Raw genomic sequence first — 14,093 nt, 5'->3', positions numbered from 1 at the left:
GCTCTCGCTTGTGCATGCATAGATGTGCTATAAAAAGTCATTTTGTTCTGAAAGAGAAGAAAGGAAGCGTGCGTAGATCACGTGCGTATGTGCTTGTGAGGAATAATTGATACTAGTGTGCGTGTCTATATGTAGCATGAGTTTGCATAAATTTCTTTAGCACATGCATGAAGTATTAAATATAGTTTAAAAAACAATTAATTGCACAGTTTAGCTGTAAATGATGAGATGAATTTTTTGAGCCTAATTAGTCCATGAGTGGACACTAATTACCAAACAAACAAAAATGCTACAATAACCGAATCCAAAAAAATTCGCAAACTAAACACGCCCTAAAGTACTCGGCAAAGATTTAAACTTTGCCTCACCCTCTGTCCCGCGACCCTACCCGCCCACCGCCCCCCATCGGCAACCACAAACCTTGCAAAAATCTCGATCTCGGTTCTTGATCTCCTCTCGCATCCTCTCTTCAAACGATGGGGCAGACTCTTCAGGATGGGATCTACTGTAGGCGGCCCCTTTCGAGGATTATAGGTGAGCTAGCCGCCCGCCGTCATCCTCCTCAATCTCACACACATCGGAAATGAAAACGTCAGTAAGCTATTCAAGGTGAGAGCGAAAACCCTAGAGGATCCTTATAGCGGTGGGGGAAAACAGAGATCTGGGGAGACGGTTTCCACATTCACTAAATCTATTTGGATCCGATCACACAGATCCGGATAACCTTCTCCTTCCTGTGAACCGGCGAGTTAGAATTTGGGGACTGGGGGTTGGAGGCGTTCTTAAAGGTAGGTAGGGCAGGCAGGGGCCTGAGGGAAGGGGGTGTTGACCGCGCCGACGAGAATTGCTGCTGTGATTTGACTGAAGGCGGAGGCGAGGGTAGCCCCATGCCCAGGGCTGGCTGGCTTCACTCTTGAATCTTGATACATGAACATGCGATTCGTTTATGTGTGTTTTTTTCTTGGCAATCCTGCTTGCTTAAGTTTGTTTGATATCTTGTTTGCAGTTAAAAAATTGAAGAATAATGGGGTTATGTTGCTGCTGTTTGAGACGCCATCTGGTTTTGCACTTTTCTCTTGTTCTGAGGTTTAACTTCACCTACCTAATGCTATGAAGGTACGTTGTTTCTCCTTGCTTGGTTGACCTTCAATGATGTGCTTCTTTTTCCTTTGGTCTATGCAAGCGACCCAATATCTCCCCGTTTTATTATTTGCCTCTTACAGGTTATCTGGGCAAAGTTTGCTGATAGTCGCCGACCAATTGTTAGTACCTCCTTCATTCCTTGCTTTTCCATCTGATTGTTATCTCCTTACTTGCTTGTCATCAAGTTAATTAAGTAGCTCTTTGCATTGAGAGAAAGGAACAGAAACTCATTGTTCTCCCAATCATCTATTTGTAAAACATGTAGCATGATACCTCTTTGCTGAAAGGTCACCATAGGTGCAAGGATATCTCTAAGAATCAATTAGTACACGCTAAAACATTTGTGTGCAGATGTGGTGGTGCTACTTTCTGATTGAACTTGTGAACATATTAGGAATTACACTGGAAGTATTTGATAAACAAGGACATGAAAAGGGTATACATTTTTATGGTTTTAGATATACCTACTGAATGACCCCTCTTCTTCATCCTCTTCTCCTGTTCCAAAGACATGCATGATAATTGTTTAATTTTTTTCTTTGTGCCCATGAACATGCTCACCCTTATTTCCTTAACAGGCCGCTATTCTGGCTGAATTTCGAGCTTTTAAGGACAAATCCAGCGCCATTAATGCTGATACTGGTGTTAACAAAAGGCTTGCTGATCTGATCTACTCTGGCGCCGCCCAGATATGAAATTGGCTGTTGGAAAGCCTGAATATAAAACAATCATTGAATCAAAGTTGGTGAGTATTTTACTCCTTTTCTGATTATAATTTTTGAACAACTTTGAGGGTCATTGTTGCTGTGACGTCTTTCAGGGAATACCCTGCGTGCACAATGAAATTGTGATGGAGGTAATGTGGGGGCATACAGCATCTCATGCGCACGTTAGTGCCTCAAGAAAAAGCTGAGGTGGCTAAAGATGACCGCTTCCCAATGAGCCAAGGACTAAAAATGTTCCTGAGTCGTTATGGATTTGATGTCGAACCAGAGATGGTGAGTTCAATGATTGGAGTTGCCATGCTTTCTGCTTTATAGCTCCCTGCCATTTTGTGTTAGATTATACGATAGCTTATGTGTTGTGCGCATATAATACTTTATTTTTGACCGACCAGTTTTCATAGAAAAATTGCCTTTACAATTTTCTCTTAGTTATAAAGCATCACTCTTTGTATTTCAGCTCAATGAGCAAATTGTTGCGACAGCAGGCGCCTTGTTTCGTTGTGATGCTGTCTTCAAGAATTATTTAGAATACCTGGCCAATGCTAGTTGGCGCTTTGAGAATGTATCTGGCATTAAATGTGAGCATTGGGGTGCGCTGAAGCTTGCAACAGCTCAGAAGGTGGTATGTTTCCCTGAAGAAGATGATTTTCATGAGGTAAATCACACTATTTAGTCTGTGTTCTCAGCTGCTCACTGTGCATTTCATTCATGGAAGCTTGTGTTCCATTCAGGTGCTTTCAGAAGATGAGCTAATAAAGTTGAAAGAGGAGGCACCTAAATATAAAGATCTTGTCTCTAAGCCCCATTGCATAAGAACCTATGAGGAAATTTCCAAAGCTCATCAAGTTCGGGCTGAGAAGAGAAGATTGTTGGGATCCTTGGTTAAGGAAGCTAAGGCAGCGTGTGAGAAGGGTAAGCTGCACGGAGAATCAGAGCAAATTCCTCAAGAGCATGTGATGTTTGCTAATCTCTGCAGGATGATTTTACCTCCGATCTCTGCATTGAAGCCACCTTATGTGCATGAGCTTCCTCTGCCAAAGGGTCTCAAGAGATCCTGGGACTCTGCTTTTGAGCCAATTGTGCTCAATAAGTCTACCTTTTGTGAAGGCTTATCACTTGGTGGGACCGGTGGCACGCGGATTGCAAGAAGATCCAGGTTTTCTGGAGCCCAGCCTTCAACTCCAAAGCCATTGTGCCATATAAGCCTATTCCTCATGTGCTGCTGAGTATTTTGGCTGGAAGTCAGAAGATTGATGTTGATAATATGGATAGAGATCAATACATTAACCTGGGAAAATCTGTACTGGCTCCCTTGACCGCCACAGAGCAAGTTGAAGTTGGGATAGAAGCTACTCCCTTGGCTTCAGTTGGTGATAACAAGGATGAAGCCATACTTTTAGCTGAAAATTCAGAGCAAGTGCAGGTTCAGGCCAATGGTGTTAGTGGTTTGCCTCCTAGGCCACCAAAGTCAGTGTCTAAACCATCTTCTCCTTTTTGATGGGAAGGTGCTCAGGCGCAGTCCAAGGCTGAAAAGAGACAGTACCTATGAGCATGTTCAGCTTGAGGATACTCCTCGTAAGCGCCACAAGAAGATTCCTGCATCTTTGTTGTCACTGGATAACTGAAGCTAAACAAGCCTTGGTCCTATCGCATCGAATATTTTCCCATGATGGGTGGTGGTTAGAGCATTGACAGAAACTTTTGGGTTGTTTCATGACCAGACTGCTATAAATTTTTTATCTTCTATAATTGTGCAAATTCTTTAAACTTAGTTTTGCTTCCTGCTATCTGAAGCGCATCTAGGCCAATAGACGCTAATGGTAAGTTTCGGTGATTAATTACAACCGTATGCGACTAACGTGTGTTTTGAAGGAAAAATCAATGATTGGATGAGTCCCATATGAAATGTGAAAGGAGACCCCTCAATTCAAAATAATCATGCGTGCCAAGGATTAAATTTCAAAGATTAAGGACCTTTCTAGTCTCAAGTGTCACAAGGAGATGAAGGACACTTGATTTAGCTAGGTTTTATAGTTTCTAGTTCTTGACCGTACTATTAAGAGGGGTTCGTGAGTTAGTAGCTTGACCAAAATTGAGCTGGCCTCAGAGATCTAGCACACTAGCTCAAAAACAGCTCAAGATAGTCAAAAGAAGTCAACAAAACACTTGGAAGAAGAAACAATCGAAGTAACATTCAACTCCAAGTCAATTCAGCTAAAAATCAAGAAAAACTGCAGCATCGGTGCATCCGACGCTTGGCGGAAGTTCCGACGCCCCTGTCGGTCTATCTCCTCTGGATGCAAGCTGAAATCAAGTCAAGTCACTCTATATCACCGGTTGAACCGATGGTCCCAAGCAAAGCACCGGTGTATTAGATGTACTTTGTTCCAGAGAGCAAGTTTGGTGGACCTCAACTCGCCTTCAGCACCGGTTGATCCAACGCTTCAAAAACTACCATCGGTGCATTCGATGTACTATGTTCCAGAGAGCTTGTTTGAGTTGATCAGAGAACCTCTTCAGCACCGGTTGAACCGATGACTCTTCGGAGCATGCACCGGTGCAATGACGCAAGCCTGGATACTATGTCAGAACCCCCAACGGCTACTATTTGGACACAGAAGACCGGTTGAACCTACGCCCTCAACTTCTAACCCGTCGGTTCTTCCGATGGTCACGATTTTTCTACAGTGGACTTCTAACGGCTATGTGACCCTCTCCACTCTATATAAGGGCACCCCCTGACTCATTTAAGCTGCCTTTGATACATTGAATACTTGAGGCCACTCTTGAGAAAAAGAGAGAGTGCATTGAGCAAAAGAGTGATGTTATAGAGCTTGATAGTGTTCAACACTTGAAGAATTCAACCTTTACAAGTGTAGCAAGTGTGCTTGAACTAGGGCCAACTGAGTGTAGGTCAAGTAAAGGCTTAGGAGCTTGTTACTCTTGGTGTTTGACGGCACCTAGACGGTCTTGGTGATCGGAAGGTTCTTGGTGAGCTCTTGGAGTTTGTGGGAGCCCCAAGAAGAGAAGTTTGTACACGGTGTACAGCTCGCCGTTCCGGAGATAGAGAAGGAGCATTCTTAGTGATCACTTGCTCCTTGGTGAAGCAAGGGAGCGATACCCTTGTGTGGGTGCTCCAACGTGGATTAGGGGGGAGCGTCAACTCCTCGATACCACGGGAAAAAAATCCGGTTGTCTCGTGTCCTTTGCATTCACTTCAAGCAATTAAATTATTGTGTTCTTGCTCTTGCTCTTGTTTGCTTGTAGTTTGACTAGGACAATTTGCATGTTAGTGTGAATCTTTGTTTAGGACTTGTTGTTGCTAGTGTGGTCTTCCCTAGGCAAAATGAGCATATTAGTGTGTTTTCCTACCTAAGGATCCATTGCTAGTGTGGTCTAGTCATTAGATTTCAAATTTATAGATTGGATAATACTAGTCTAGGTTAAGCAGGGGCGTAGACAGGGGGCGGGCAGGGGCCTGGCCCCCTATGGCTCCCAAATTTACATTGAAAATTTGAATTTTGATTAAATTTTTATATAAATTAGCATGGTTGTCCCTCCTAATAATGAAAAAAATAAATTTCTGGCTCCTCCCCTGAGGTTAAGGACCTTATAGAAATTAAAAAAAACTCCAATTCAACCTCCCCTTCTTGAGCCTCGATCCTTTCACTATCTTGACTTTAGGACAGAATTTGTTTGTAAGGGTAATTGGGGAAAAAAAATTGGTGGAGCCGCGTGGTCCCACAGCGCCTGGTAACTTTGCATTATAGTGCAGGAGGAGAAGTCAAAAACCATGCATGAACGTACGGCCGTGCGTAGGCAGCCATATGTGCTGGTGCAGTGGACCTGTGGTCTTCTGCTGCAGCCCGCAGGACTGCAGGCACCTCCAAGATTTATTAGATTTGCATTTCATAAGACATTTCATCATAGTGATCAGATCCTCCTCCCGTGCATCAGAACTGTTCAGCACTCTGCTGGTATGTTCAGTATACCACCAGCGTGTTCTCTCTCCGTCCCAAAATATTTGTCGTTCACACTTCCTAAGAAATGACTTTGATTAATTTTATATAAAAAAATACTAATATTTATAATACATACTTGATATCATTACATAGATACTTGAATATAGTTTTTTTAAATAAATTTATTTGGAATATAGTTTCTATATATTTTGGCGGAAATGGGATCGGGTTCGAAAAATACGGGTACGAAAACGGGATCGGAATACGCGGAAGTACAGAAATAAATCAATACGGACATTGAGCCGGAAAGAATAACGCGATCAAATATTCTCGAGTATACATTAACAAAGTCACAAAATAATATACACGTACGAAGTTATTAGTCCAATATTCACTAGTATGACATGTGTTAACATGTTAACATGCATACTTAGTGATTGATATGTTTTTGAACATATCAATTTTTAGACATACCTTATGTAGATTAAAAATGGGATGGAAAACAGAATAAATACGGGTCAATTCCATGTAAAAACGAGATTCCTCGGAAACGGACAGAAAAACCTCATTTCTACTTCTGTAAATACGGAAACGGGATCCCACAAATACGGAAACGGACGGACAAAAATAGAAAACGGAACGGGTCGGAACGGAAATATTTCCGTCCGTTTTCATCCCTACTTCGGGGTGATGGTTATGCGAACCATCACGTGAAGCGGACAATTGTGGGTGCACATAGTGAATTGGGCTGTAATTAGGCCCAGTTATCTAGACGGATTATTTCTACAAATTATGAAGAGATTTTGTGCATGCAGATAAGGATAAAGGAGGGTGACTGACTCACATGCATGCAGTCAGACTTCAAAATTAAAAAAAGTCATAAGCATTAAACCGAGTATCAAAATTAAATTTGAATTATACCATTATTTTTCTAACCACACTTGTCTATGTTTGCACAATATTTTGAAAATGTATTTTTTATAAGTTTTAGTAATTAATTTTGGCTAGTAGGAAGTAGGAACAAATATTTTAACAACACGAACAAATGATTATTTCCATGAAAAAAATTAAACATACAAATAATAATATACAATGAACAAAATATTACATATCGCGACCATTTAATTGTATAGATAAATAATGAAAAATGAATATCACGAACAAATAAGTTAACATCATGGAATGATTTAATCTACAAAAGCGAACAAATAATTTAACATTGCGAATAAGTTAGTTACACAGATAAGATATAAATATAAACAAGAAGTAAAATAAATAAAAGAGAAGGATCTAAAGGAAGAAAAAGGAAAGAAAACAGGAGAGGAGTGATTGCATGTGCCAACTCTAGTGCTGCATTAAGCATGCATGCGTATGCTGCAGGAGCACAAACCATAAAGCACATGCAAAACAACCAATGTTAAAAAAAAGGCACTAGGCGGTTTCTAGGCGGTGACCCACAGCCTAGAGCTTAGGCGAGTCTAAGCGAGCCTAGGCATTTCAAGGCATTTTTCTAGATGTTTTGTCAAATATGCAAATTATATAAACATAGTTGCCGAGTAACAATATTAGCTGAATAAACATAGTAGCTGATCCGGGACATACCTTAGTTGATGCAAAAATGATGTTCCTACATACCAAATTCAAGTGGTCGGCAACCACAGCAACTCAAATCTGCACCATATGAACAGTTCTACAGTTTGATATCAGCAATACAATGTATAGAAAAACTGAAAAACATACTAGCAAGCAAGGAAGATACTTATCTAAATTATCTTAGCCATCTTCCATCCATGAGACCATATCAGCAGCAAGGAATAAACAAGATGGACAACCGTACAAATTTTACCACACAAGTTGGACATCAGTATATTAAAATAAGAGTAAATTGCACCCATCATACAACTTGACAGGTTGGTGCAAATTGGTCCAACAACTTGTAAAGTGCTCAATTTAGTACAATGAATTGATAGCTGGGTGCAGATTGATCCAACAACTTAGAAAATGCTTAATTTAGTACAATAACTTGGTAAATTAGTGCATTCACAATCCATACATTACACGACAATATATTTGCTAACGTCAAGTAAAAATAAAGTGTATATTCACACCGGAACATATTATTTGACTGTAGATTTTTGCGTCGCAATGGACACCAATAATTTTATTCTCAGAATAAATTAATTATGGTTTTATTAAAAATAATATATTATTTAACCACCATTACAACAACATATTAAGCAAAGTAGATGAACGTCAATAATTCTTAAATTTTATAAATGGAAATTATTGATGGTGATCCGGTTGTTGCTTTTCAACTATGTACAATTTTTTATTAGTTCAAATGCAAAAAGAAAATTAGAATTACACCATTAGCATCACTCAAATACTGAAGTTAATAAGAGAGACCCCGAAACCTTAGATTTCTTCTGCGCTTCTGCTCATGTATTCAACAATGCTCATGTTTGTTTCTATTTATTTAGCTTATTTTTCCTTTCTAACGAATGTATGAGGCTTTAAAAATATATATACCAAGCTCCAAAAAGGTATCAATAGTTTGTATCAACGTATTGACTTTTTTAGTTTAACAGTGCATATAATCAAATAAATCGTAAACAGTGAAGGTGATTTTTTCAATATTGAATATAAAATTAAATATTTTAATTAAAATTAAATCACTATACAAAAGTAATTGATGTAGAGACATAACATTAATTTTTAAACAGCGAGGGTTTTTATCCTTGCCAAATACATTATCACACATGCGCAGCACAAAAATCAATGGTCAAATAATACTTAATAATTTGTACTAACATGAATATACTCTTTATTGAGACTTTGCGTTAGTTACATTACCGTGTAATGTTTGGACTGTGAATGCACCTATTTTCCAAGTTATTGCATTAAGTTGGGCATTTTACAAGTTGCTGGACCGATCTGCACCCACCTTCAAGTTATTGCACTAAATTGAGCATTCTAGAAGTTGTTGGACTAATTTGCACCCACCTGACAAGTTGTTGTATGGTCGGTGCAATTTACTCTTAAAATAACAGACACACAACAATTCATAAGTTTAAGACACATAGTTCACGTGAATGCATCAGAATTTAGAAAACATAAAACATGAAATGATAAAGCCCCAGTGCCATATCTTCTTCAATATGGTTCCATATCATCATCCTCATCTTCTTGAAACTCTTCTTCTTCGGAGTCAAATTCTTCTCCTTCATACAACTCTCTCATTCTTGCACTTCTGCGCAGCTCAAGTTGTTCATCTGCTCCCACTACCTCTCCAATAACAGATCAAGGTACCCCTGTACCTTCCATCTCCTCATCTTCTTCATCTCTATAGATAACATGTGCACACTAATCTCCATCCTCATGCAAAAAACCTTGAGCTTCTGTTGTTTCACTAGACAAGAGAACATCACTGATCCTCTTTGCCTTGATCTTTTCTTTCTTATTAATCAGCTTGGTGTTGAATTGAATAAATACCAATTTGTTGAGGCGAGTTGTAGTAAGCATGTTTCTCTTCTTAGTGTGTATCTATAAATTCAAAATGAGAGCATTTTCAGTCCTGCATATTAATTGTAATGCTGCTGGAATGTTGACACTAGATAGGTTCATAGGTTCTAACCATTTCAAACCGGTCCAATTTCTTTCACAACTAGAAGAGCTTGATGCCAAATATAAAATCCTTGTAGCCATCTTCTGTAAAGTTGGTGTTTCAGTTCCATACAACTGCCACCAAGATGCTAAAATAAATGAAAACAACTCTTTTAGTTATCAGTTAAAGCAATCTTGTTAGATGACAAGTACTTGCAAGCTTTACCTGGGTTGTAATCAAAGTTTTGACAATTCCTTGCAAGCTTCTTACTAAATGGTCCTTCTCTATTATGAAGTTTCTTTAGTTCAATGTTGACAGCCTGATCTTGCTTATCCTCATCATGATGATAAAAGGTCTCCACACAATTGATAAATCCTTCTATTATTGTGGCATCATCAAAGATTGATGGGTCACCATAACTATAGTATGTATTGAGCAAATAAGTAGTCAAATGCAATGGAGAATCAAGTCTTCTTTCATCTTCTTCTCAATAATATCAATGACTTCCTTGTAACGGGACTCAACATTTCCAAAGGCCTCTTTGATCTCTCTCTTTGCCTTTAGTAGTTCTCCAAATAAGAAACCCATGGATGGCTTCACATCCCCATCAACCAAACGGAGAACTTTGACCAATGGCTCAAAAATACTAATGTAAGGATCACCGGGGTGTCCGACCCTAGAGGGGGAGGGGGTGAATAGGGTCGCTAATCGCTTTCTATCCTAGGGCTTAATCTATTTGCATGAGATAAACCTAACACATCCTACACATGCTAGTTATGACTAAGGTTTATCTATGCTACTCTCTACTTACCCCTAAAAGACTTGCAACCTATAGCCAATCCTAATCAAACTAACTAGGAAAGTAAAGGCACGCAAGATAGAGTAAATGCGGAAACGTAATACGGTAAGTAAAGATGTAAGGGAGAGAATATGTAAACTCCCGTGAAGACACCAAGACACACGATTTAACGTGGTTCGGTTAGGACACCAAGTCCCTCCCTACGTCCATGGCCACTTGTCCAACAAGAACAAGTGTGATGCTGAGTCTCTTCGCTTGATCACCGTCTTGCGTTCACCACCAAGGCTCCCGGCAAGCAAAGGCTAAGTGACCCCAAGTCACCAAGACAAGTCCACCGCCACCGTCTCTCTCGAAGTGTCACCCACGACACCGTCTTCACTATCGAAGCTTCTCACCAAGAGGGGTCTCCTTCCCCGCACAAAGTGTCGTTGCCTCTCCACACCAAGTCGGAGGGTCACACGACGAGTACACAAGATGCTTGCCGCATCAAGGCTTCTCTCAAGGGAGCTCTCGCAAGAACTAATCTCTATTACAAGCACTAAGCACTCTCACAAGTGTGCATAAGCCTCTATGATGTACAATGATGCTCTATGGTGGTTGGAGGTGTTCTTCAAGTGTAGTAGGCTTCAGCAACTCCTGCATACACAAATGAGGCGTGGGGTGGCATATATATAGCCCAATCCTTCAAACTAGCCGTTGGGAAAAGGCTGACGAAATCCCTTAACGCCGGTTGATCCGACGCTTAGTTTTTTGTCATCACCGGTTTAACCGGTGAGTGTATTTTCCCAGAAACTTAGCCGTTACTGCTCCAACGGCTACTTGATGAATTGCACCGACGCTCTTGAAATCATCGTCGGTTTAACTGGTGTAAGGATCACCGGGGTGTCCGACCCTAGAGGGGGAGAGGGTGAATAGGGTCGCTAATCGCTTTTTAACCTAGGGCTCAATCTATTTGCATAAGATGAACCTAATACGTCCTACACATGCTAGTTATGACTAAGGTTTATCTATGCTACTCTCAACTTACCCCTAAAGACTTGCAACCTATAGCCAATCCTAATCAAACTAACTAGGAAAGTAAAGGCACGCAAGGTAGAGTAAATGCGGAAACGTAATACGGTAAGTAAAGAGGTTAGGGAGAGAATATGCAAACTCCCGAGAGGACACGGTGATGTAACGTTGTTCGGCACAAAAGCCTACGTCCACGGGACACCGAGGCTCTTCCGATCACCGTCTTGCACTACACCACCAAGGCGCTGCCGGCAAGTAAAGGCAAGTGCACACAAGACACCGAGTCTCATGCACCGCCACCGTCTCTCTCGGTCACCCAGCCGAAATCCACTACGGAGCTTCTCCACCAAGGAGGGGGTCTCCTCTTCCCCCGCACAAAGTGTCGTTGCCTCTCCACACTAAATCGGAGGGTCACACGACGGATCACAAGATGCTTGCCGCAGCAAGGCTTTCACTCAAGCTAGTTCTCTCAAGAACTAAGCCTAAACAAGCACTAAGCATTCTCACAAGTGTGCTTAAGCCTATATGATGTACAATGAAGCTCTATGGTGGTTGGAGATGATCTTGAACTCTTGTATAATTCCTTGGTCTCCAGCCCTCTCAAATGAGCCGTGGGGTGGCATATATATAGCCCACACACCCCAAACTAGCCATTGGAAAAAGGCTGACAAAAAGCCGATGCTCCCATTTTTGTCATCACCGGTTTAACCGGTGAGTGCATTTTCCAACTATCCGTTATACTTCAATGGCTACCTCAATCGACCAACGTAATCAATCGATGCAGCGTCGGTTTAACCGGTGAGTGTAGTTGCTGAAAAACTAACTCTCTGGACAACTGCACCGACGTTCACCAATATCTAATCGTCGGTTTAACCGGTGTATAGAATTTCCTCTGTCTTCATCTGTCAATGCACCGACGTATGCAATTTCTTTAGCGTCGGTTCAACTGGTGTAAAACCCTAGCCTAGTGTACTCCAAGTCAATGCACCGACGAGTGTAAACCACCCAACGCCGGTTAATCCGTGCCAAACCCTAGCCCGCAGACCTTCTCTGTGATTGCACCGGTGAGTTTATTTTGCCCTACGTCGGTTTAACCGATGATAGCAAAATTCTTGCCCTTCGGGCCTTGCTACGCCTATCTTCTCTTTGTCATCACTTGAACCTAAAAGCCTGTGAATGGTCATCTTAACAATCATATTAGTCCAAGTGTTGTGTGTGTCATCAATCGCCAAAACATTATATTGAAAAATGGCATGAGAGGCCATTTTCGCTACAACTGGTGAGTGCAAGCTCAGAGACCCCCCGAAAAATAGAGTCTTTGGACAACTGCACCGACGCTCACTTTGCCTTGATCGTCAGTTTAACCGGTGCCTGTAAAACTCCTGCTGTCTCTTCGGCCTCCAAGTCCATTACACCGGTGAGTGTAAAACACCCAACGCCGGTTAATCCGGTGCCAAGTTCATTGCACTGATGAGTGTAATTTGCTCATCATCGGTTTAACTAGTGATAGCAAATTGTCTTCGTTTTGATTTTTTCGACTTGGATTTTTTCACGGTCTCTTCAATTCTTGTCCCTTGGAATGAGCAATGAAATTTTTTTGTACTTTAGTCCATGGGATCATCAAATTGCACTTCTCCCCCATATTGACTAAGTACCTCCCCCTATCATTATGCATCCTTTTGCATTGCATTTTCCATTCCTCCCCCTTGCTAATGGCATCATTTGCTTGCTTTTAGGGTACATTTCTCCCCCTTTGTCATCAAACACCTAAAAGCTTCATAACCACTAGCAACAAGGAGCATTAGTAGCAAAATGAATTAACTAGGTGAAAGGTGTTTTACCTAGCCATGCCTCCCTATATCATTTATCTCTTTAACCTTTGGGAGTTATGGCTTGGTCTTCTTCCCTTGTCCAATCTTTCTTGATCAATTGATACCAATTGTAAGGTTAACTGCAATGTGCATCATCTTGATATCGAAGGATTGAGTGTATTACCATATGGACTAAGGGAGTGTGACTACAACAAATATCACTTTGAAAGCATGTTAGTCACAAAAACACAAGCACAGCGGAACCACCGTAGGGGCGGCCCTTCGGGCCTAGCTACGCCTATCTTCTCTTTGTCATCACTTGAACCTAAAAGCCTGAGAATAGTCATCTTAATAATCATATTAGTCCAAGTGTTGTGTTGTCTATATCAATCACCAAAACATTATATTGAAATATGGCATGAGAGGCCATTTTCGCTACAATCTCCCCCTTTTTGGTGATTGATGACAACACAAACAAAACAAAAAAGATGAATTGCAAGAATTGACAAATTGAACCACTTACACTTGCTTGAATGCTTACCATCATCCAATGACGATTTGGCCTCCCCTTAAAACCATGATCCCCCTTTGTTCCTCCTCCTATTTGCTACTCTTCTCTCATGTGTCGACTTGATCCAATCGGCATTTTCCCCCTTTAGAATATACTTTTCCTTCTTGGGAACATCTCTCCCTCTTTGTTGGGAACATCTCTCCTCTTTTGTTGGGAACATGCCTTGCTTTGATCCACATTTCTCTCCCTTTGGAATCAAATCACCTAAAAGGTCTTGCACCTAAAAGGTCTTGCAAAACAATATAGCTCAAGAGAAGATTAGTAGTCTAGGGAATTCGTTACATGACTCATGATCCAATTGCATGATATCAATGAAGATACCAATTGAAAATTTCACTACGGTGGATCACAAAATCACGAAACTAGCATGACATGAGCTAAACTTTCCACAAGTGTGTATACAAAATGATAATGTGAAAATCAAGTGTACAACTAAATTATTCAACAAGAAAGCTTAGATTATATCA

General features: G+C 40.8%; 1 pseudogene; it reads left to right on the top strand.

Annotated features, from left to right (window-relative positions):
• Positions 1-407: 407 nt before the first annotated feature.
• LOC120666427 lies at positions 408-3,693 on the top strand (annotated as a pseudogene).
• Positions 3,694-14,093: the final 10,400 nt, after the last annotated feature.

Source organism: Panicum virgatum, chromosome 3N (genome assembly GCF_016808335.1).
Source record: "Panicum virgatum strain AP13 chromosome 3N, P.virgatum_v5, whole genome shotgun sequence".
Taxonomy (NCBI): Eukaryota; Viridiplantae; Streptophyta; class Magnoliopsida; order Poales; family Poaceae; genus Panicum; species Panicum virgatum.
This window is presented reverse-complemented; position numbering and strand designations above follow the sequence as displayed.